Genomic DNA, 7,830 nt, shown 5'->3' with positions numbered 1-7,830 from the left:
CTCCTGCATCCCCTGCAGGATCCCCTCCTGCATCCCCTGCAGGATCTCCTGCATCCCCTGCAGGATGCTCCGGGAGCCCCAGTGCGGGATGGCACCGGGAGCAGTGCGAGGGGCAGCGGGAGGAGAACACACTGCTGCAGGACCGTGCTCTGCTTGGGCACTTCCAGCTCTTCTCTGCCTTAACTTCTCCTCAGGACAAGGCTGGAACTGCCTTAACTCTGCTGGCCTCGGTGGAGATGCCAAAGCCTGTGTCTGCTTGTGAGTTGAAAAACCCAATCATTTCCCACAGAAACCCCCTGAAGTAGGGTCACGGATACATTTCTACTACTGCACTGTTCTGCTCTAGGCTCCTTGCTTGGGAGGGAGGGGAACTCACATTTCTTGCCTTTTCTTTTGAGCCCTGCTGGGTCCATCCCAAAGCCATTTGACATCAAAGGGGCTCTGCCCCCGGGCTTCAATAGACACCGATGTGAGCTCTCTGAGATTGGCCAGAATCAAAATCCTTGCAGAAATTTGAGTGCTTGCATTGAGGACAGGGAACAACCACAAAAAGAACGCTCCACCTTAAGTGCTCAGCATTACTTGGAGCTGATTAAAAAAGAGCCAAACCACCAACTTGTAGGAGACACACACGTTAGCACTGGACTTTATGTGCAGAGACAAGGTGTGTATTGTTTGCCCAATTAAAGAGATAAAACCTGTAGACCACAGTCAGTGAAATGAGCTGTGAAATGAGTGATGACTCGCTGAACAGGCAGGTGCACGCACAGAGGCGTATGCAAACTGTTCTACTTATCTAAAGACGATTTTATTGCCTGATCATCAATTTACAGTACAGTTCAGTTGCTCCTAAACTGCCTTTGTGCTGGGCTCTCAGATAAACAGGACAAGGACTAGCATCACCTGTGCTGTTCTTGCCTTTTGGAGCAGGAATGGTCATCAAGAGCAGAAAGGAGGTAAGAAGGAAAATGGGAAGGCCAGGGCTGTGCTGGGGCATGGTGGTGGCACCTGTGGCAGTGCCCAGCCTGGGGTTCATTCAGTGATGTTTGTGCTGCTGAGCAAGATCCTCTCTGAGCATGTCCTCCACTGGGAGAAATGCTTCCAGCCCCAAAATGTGGGGATGTGAAGGGGATGCCCCCTGTGCCCCTCAGTCCCAGACATAAGAAGCTAAACTAGGGAGGACGAATGAGCAGTTCAGCTGTTTTTTCTTGACCCCAGCAGAGAAATTTGAGAGCAAAGTGTTTAAAACTTACAATTCCTGTCCTATATGGGTCCAGCCAACTTTGTGTAAAGATGTGCTTGTAACAAATATTACTGGACAGAAGATTGCAGACCTGGTACTGGGTTTGGATTTGGATTTGGGGCAGCTTTGCCAGTGTTTTTTTTTTTTGTGGGAGCTGCTCACTCCTGAGTTTTTTGTTTGGGGCTGTGAGCCCCCAGGAAAGGGACATCTCCCATGTGTTTTGTGTGAGCAAGAGCTGGCATGAGGTAAAATGCTGAATTTAAACTTTAGTATGATGGAAATAGCAGCAAGTTCTATATAAATACAGGTATATACTCAGTGTAGCTCAGTGTGATGTTAAAATGGTTTTGCAGGGAAGTCAGAAAAATGTTGCCCTTGATCTTGAACGCTGAATTTGCAAATGAAGAAGCTTCCTCTTTCCAGCTTTCTCTGTAAGTCAAAGACTGTATGCTTCCTGCAAGAGTTTTACAACCATATTAATCAAGCCTTTTCCAATACACGTGTGGCTTAGGGATCTAGGATTTGCCTCAAATGGATAATTTTATAGCTTGCATCAGAAGTGTGTGCTTCTAGAGATTAATAAGTCTCACAAGCTCAGCTGTGAGACTTTAACAAAAAGAAAAATTTGGGTTCATTACTGAACATTTACACCTGGAAATGATAACCACATTAGAGTATTTTGCATCCAGGTAGTGAGTCTGAGAACCAAATAATTGTTGGAAAGTTTCGAACTGCTTGAATGGAGCATGTATTCCATGATAAATAACCTCATCTGATGAAACTTCCCAAGAAATAAGAACCTTCTCAATAAACAACTTTGACTTGATTATTAGCTGCTGAATTCACCACTCCTGATCTTGAGTAAAAGAGACAGATGCTTTTTAGCCAAGAGGTTCAGGAAATCCGAAGTTCATAAAGCCAACACATCTGGTGGCTGTGCTTGTGATGGATTTCACACTCCAGCCTGGCTTGCTGACATTTGTCTCCAAACAACATTCATTTCAAAAGCAAGGGTGAGAGCATGGCTGTGACAAATTGGTTATCAAATTAGACTGATTACAGATTTTGTTCTTTTTTTAACACCCATTCTGTGAAATTTCCTTTTCTCAGTCTTTAGAGAGACTCATACCAAAGCTTCAGATCTAAGCCCTGCCAAACCTCCAATTTTTTTTTCAGTTCTTCCCCCTCTCAATTTAAGGGAACTGCTGTTTCCTCCTAAAGAGACCCTCGCCTAAGGCAAGGCAGAGCTGCTGGGAACAACAGCACTTCTGAGACAGGGAGAAGAAAGAGGGATGATCAGCCAAGATGAAATTCCAGAGGTTTTGTTCTTTGGCTTGCTGAAGAGAGTTTTATTATAGGATAAAGAAAGAAAGGACTCCTGGCCACAGCTTGTGAGGCTTTTTAGATGGTGTGGATCAAGCAGGAGTTATTTTAGATAGATGAGTGTGTGCAAGTGTGCCCACGTGCATAGTGCAGGGGAGGTCTCTAGAGATTGATACCCTAGGAAAGAGGGGAAGTTAACTGGCATTAATTGTCAAGTTAATACCAGTGTTTAGTTGTTGTATGATGGAAAAGAGAAACTGTTGTCATTGCCCCCTAAAGGGTCCTGTAACATCCACCCACCTGCCCCTCATATGTTCATCCCTGTGAGGGGGGAACAGCCCCCAAATCCCCTGGAATGTCCTTGCCTGGGCACATGGATGCAGAACTCAGTGAGGCCCTAGCTGACTGAAATCTGTGGAAATGTGTCACATGTTGAGCCAAGTCTGTAGGAGGTCTGCTGTGACGTCCTTACGTGTCGCTCCAGACAGAACGGCGACTTTATGAAGTTCACTTTGGAAAGAATTGACCTCATTATCCCAAGGTAACAGCTGCTAAAGCACATGGACTGTCAGGACTCACTCCTGGTATCCAGCACATCTCTCATGCTGCATATTGTTTCTGAGAGCAGAGGGAGGGATGGAGAAGAGGGAAGACAAGTGGGACCAAATGTGGTACGGCCTTGTGACAACAACAAATCCTGGAGCTGCTCAGTCTGGGAACTGTCACTGATGTAACACAGCCCATAGGTATATCCACAGCACTGACCTTGCACTTCCATTGTTATTTAATTTATTTTCTTAATGTATCTATATTCAAAAGAGCTTGTGATATGTCAAAACTGCCATTAAAATTAAGAAAATCAAAGTCCCCAACTTTGCTCTTGACTTTGCATGTGCTTGCCTGTTACCCCTACCCTGACAAGAGCCTTTGAGAAAGTGACACAACGCTGCTATCACTCTTTCCTCACCACTGCAGGTTTTTTGATGAAGCTGAATTATGACCACAGCTGCAAAACACCGTATGGTGCAGATGATGTGGGGATGTGGTTCTCATAATGAATTCAATTAGAGCCTGTGTTAAAATGCACGGAGTGCAGCGCCTCATCCCCAGCGGTCTCAGCGTTCCCAGCAGCTGTGTGCTGTTGACTCCCTGCCCTTCGCCTTGGAGGGTCGCCTCCCCTTGTCTGTGGCTGTTTCCATCTGGTTCCCACTGCAGTGGAAGTGTTGGGGGCAAAGGATGCAGCCTGGTGCAGTGCAGACCCTGGGGAGGGAGAGCAGAACAGGCCTCGCTTGCAGGATGGAGATGACCTTGTGTGGTGGAGAGGATGTTTGTGTTCTCAGCAGGGACAGATGAAGGGAGGCACAGGAAGGATCTGGGGACAGGCAGCAGTAAGTGTTAACTGGTGGCAAAATATTCACACAGGGAGACAATTTGTGAGCTGAGATTTTAATTTTTGCCTTTCTATTCCTGACCTTTGCTATAGGGATTTGAGCAGAGCAGTCATCAGTTCCTCCCTCCACGTGCAAGAAAGCAGCTTTTGCAATTTATCCTTAGCTTTTAGGACCTCTAGGGAGTCCTCACAGCAGTGTTTGAAACAAGTCCCTCATGCATAAAGTAATCAGGTTTTCCCAGTCACCTTTTAGAAACCCCTCTTGGTTCCCTGCTGAGTTGGGATGCTCTGCTGAGGGGCTGTGCCCCACCAGGGAGAGAACAATAATAACACAACTGTTCTGTGATCACCCTCTCCTCCTTTACCATATGCACTTGATCACCTGGTATAGGGGGACTACCAGGCTTCAGGGAAAAAAAGAGAATTAAATTTGAGCCCCACCACTGTAGCACAGGGGTTTTGTAGCACAGCTAATAGATGGTGCTTGGGATCCACATTCACTGTATCTGCAATAGGGGGAATGTGTGGCATGTGTATTTATTTTTAAGGAAGTAATAACGTACCTTGAAAGAAATGTTTTAAAACGTTCCAAAGATCCGCCAGCTGTTTGCAATTTTGCTCAACTGCTAGAAATAAAATGCCAGTTTTGTAGCACGCTGCTGTAAGGAGTCAGCTCCTTCAAATGTCCTTCTGAGCCTTGGTGGCGGCTTATTCAACAGCCACCCTCAGCTGAGAAATCTCTAACTTGAAAGATCATTTCCCCCCTGTTACTGAACACCAGAATAACCTTGCACAGCAGAAGTCTGCTCTCCCACGTATGAGCTCAGCCACTATTCCCTGCCCTCAGATTTTCTTGGAATTTCAGCTCTAACCTAAGTTCCTGGGTGATTTGTTGCAGGTCGCTTGATATCTGTCTTGGAAATGTTTTGGTGAGATGCAGCTGGATGAAAGATTGCTGTTTTCAAAGCATTAGCTTCAGCTGACCCACTGGAAGAGCTCATACTCCCAGTTTTGTTATTTTGCCTCCAGCAGTTTGCTTTATTGCAAGCTCTCAAAAAAAATTCTCATCCCTAGGAAACATCTCCATTGGGTCAGACAGCAACTGAGCCTCATCCCAGGCAGATGAAGCAAGCTGGGATTGCTCACACAGGAAGAATGTGGCTCTGGGAGCCCCCTGCCCCACTGCCCATCCCATGGGGGAGCCTGGCCCGTGCCCAGGATGAAAGCAACAGGGTTTTCCTGGGAGTGAGCTCTCCCTTGCACTCCCAGGAGCTGGGCAGGGCTTTGGGCTGGGCCCTAGGATTGAGGTGACCTGGCTGCAGCAGCTTTTCCAGCGGATGATGGAGTGACACCCCAGTTGTGCAAGAAGCAGTATTAGGAAGGCAATGTCTCCATCACTCTGCTATGAAACAAGAACAGTGTTGTTTTTTTTTCAAAAGCTTTGAAGGTGACTGGACTTGCCAAAGTCCCTGGGTCACACACAAGTCCTGCTGGCAGCCCCAGGTGGCTCTGGGCAAAATGATCTCGGTGTTTGACATGTCAGGTCTCTGCCTCAACCCTGGTTCTGCATGCACGCTACAGGGATTCCATCCTAAATCTTCTCATGTGAATAAGCAAGGTTAAAGTGGTTTAACGTGAGAATTTCTCACTTCAACAAATGCATTTCTTTCCCCTGGTCTGAATCACAGAGGAAAAAAAATTGTCAGCGTTTCAGCTACAAAGGATATAAAGCTGGTATTATACCTCGTAAAACAAGTGGTGCAAACCAGAGCCGTGTGTAACGCTGAGTGGGCAACTCTGCAGCTGAAGTGCAATAGATTATCTCAAGCTCCAGCAGTCAGGACCATCAGTCATGTGGTTTCCAAGAAACTGAAGATTTAGACAGAGAAATGACTTGCAGAGAGAAACTCTGTGACTACGTCAGGGGAAAAAAAGCACATTTAGTCAGATCTGTTAACTAACATGGCCTGGGCACCACACTTCTAAAATAAAGGGTTTTTTTCTTATCCTAGGGAACAAGATATGTGTGGTTTATCTAAATTCCTGTCTTGCCTCTGAAGATTCTGTGGAGAATAATGAATGAGAAGCAAGCTAAGCCCAGGCTTAAGTGGCTGCCTTACAGATTCCCAGGGCTCTGGGGCCCTTGGCTGGCCATCACCTCTCCTCTCCCCTTGCAGAGGCAGGCTCCTCAGCACAGCAGAGCAGAAGAAAGACTTTTCCCTAACAATTAATTTGTGTGACAAGATGTGCTGGAAAGAAAAAAGCAGCAGAAGAAAGGAGTTTTCCTTTGTTGCTTGTTTATCCTTGAAGCACGCTCTGTGCACCTGACACGTTTGCTGGCTTCATTCTGGATCTAATGCAAGACACTGGCACAGTCTCACTGCTGTGGTTAATTTTAAATGCAACAAGATCACACTACAGTACTTGACACATCTCTGAGAACAACATCATGACACTGTTGACACTGAATGTTCGCTAATGGCATCTGCTGCCAAACTCCGATGTAAAATGAGTGGGATAACAACGGCAGCATTTAAAAAACTTCATTCAAGGGAGCATTTAAAATTTTATCAGGTCTAACTGGCATGGTGGATTTGCAAACGTGGAGAATATCCAGTTTCCTTTGCTTACTCACGAGCTTCCATGTGCAAGCCAAGTACAGCTCCATCCCCTGGGGCAGGGAAACCCAGAGGTGCAGCAGGCATCCAAACATCTGTCCTCGCAGCATGTGGTGTCTGCCCGGGCTCAGGCAAGGACCAAGCTCCTGGTGTTTCTAGTTCTCAAGAAAAGCTTCGTTATTGGGTTATTAATGGCCCTAAAACAGTTGCATGGATAAGTCAGAATGTAACCACTCCAGCTTTTCAGTCGATCAAATATAATATAATAAGATGAAAATCAAAGTTCTATAAATAAATATGGCTGAGTTAATCATTAGCTAATGATCTGTTGGTGAGGATGTAAGCAGAAAAGAATTACTGGTTTGCTCTGTGATTGCTGTGAACATTTCTGTGTGTGGATGCAGTTATATTGGCTTAAATTTTATGCAAATACAACTTCATTCACACTTTTGCTAACACAAGCTACTTTCCTAAAAAGTACTCTTATTTAAATATTTACACAAAAAATCAGTGGGTTTTAAAACACATCCTTAGTTTGGACACTGTAAGCCACTCATTTAGATTGTCAGGACTGGGTATAAACAGGGCTCCTATTTTTGGAGATGGTGAGAAAAGAATTGTAGGGAAAATACTTTTTTGTACTGATGTTTCAAATCCTCCTCCTTCCCAGCAGGGAACTGTGGTAGAACTAATCAAAATGTTTGAGTCCCAATGGGTTTCTGGTATCTGTATGTCAGTGGCATTTGAAATTTAAACATTGTGAATGTTGAAATTTTTATTTGGGGGAAGGTTATGGGTTTTAATCTTTTTAAAGTGGTTCTACGCACAGAAATAGGGTTTGCAGGTCTTTTAGTAGTCTGGGGCCAAAGCAGAAAGGGAATTTTTTATTCTCTCTGTACAACCTGCAGTGGAAATCCTGAGTGGGGCTTTGCTGCACAACCTCAATTCAGTGATGATGATAATAAGTTCCTCCAGTTGTTAAGTACAGCTAATAAAGTTGAAAAACACCGTTTGAAAAATTATTAGGTAGATAATAAAGTATGTCAACTTGAAAATATGCATTCTTCATGTGATGACTGGAGATAGTTTATCACTTTATGAGTGACACATCCATTTATAAATATTTATTCTCTCCGGTGGTACTGATAAATCTTTTGAGCCTATAAGCCCATTGATACATACACAGTAATATCATTTGTCTTTCCAATGCATTTTATTTATTATTGACTAATTGCCTGCCAGATTGTAAATATGAT

This window comes from Parus major, chromosome 15, assembly GCF_001522545.3.
Source record: "Parus major isolate Abel chromosome 15, Parus_major1.1, whole genome shotgun sequence".
Taxonomy (NCBI): Eukaryota; Metazoa; Chordata; class Aves; order Passeriformes; family Paridae; genus Parus; species Parus major.
Note: the sequence above shows the minus strand (reverse complement) of the source record.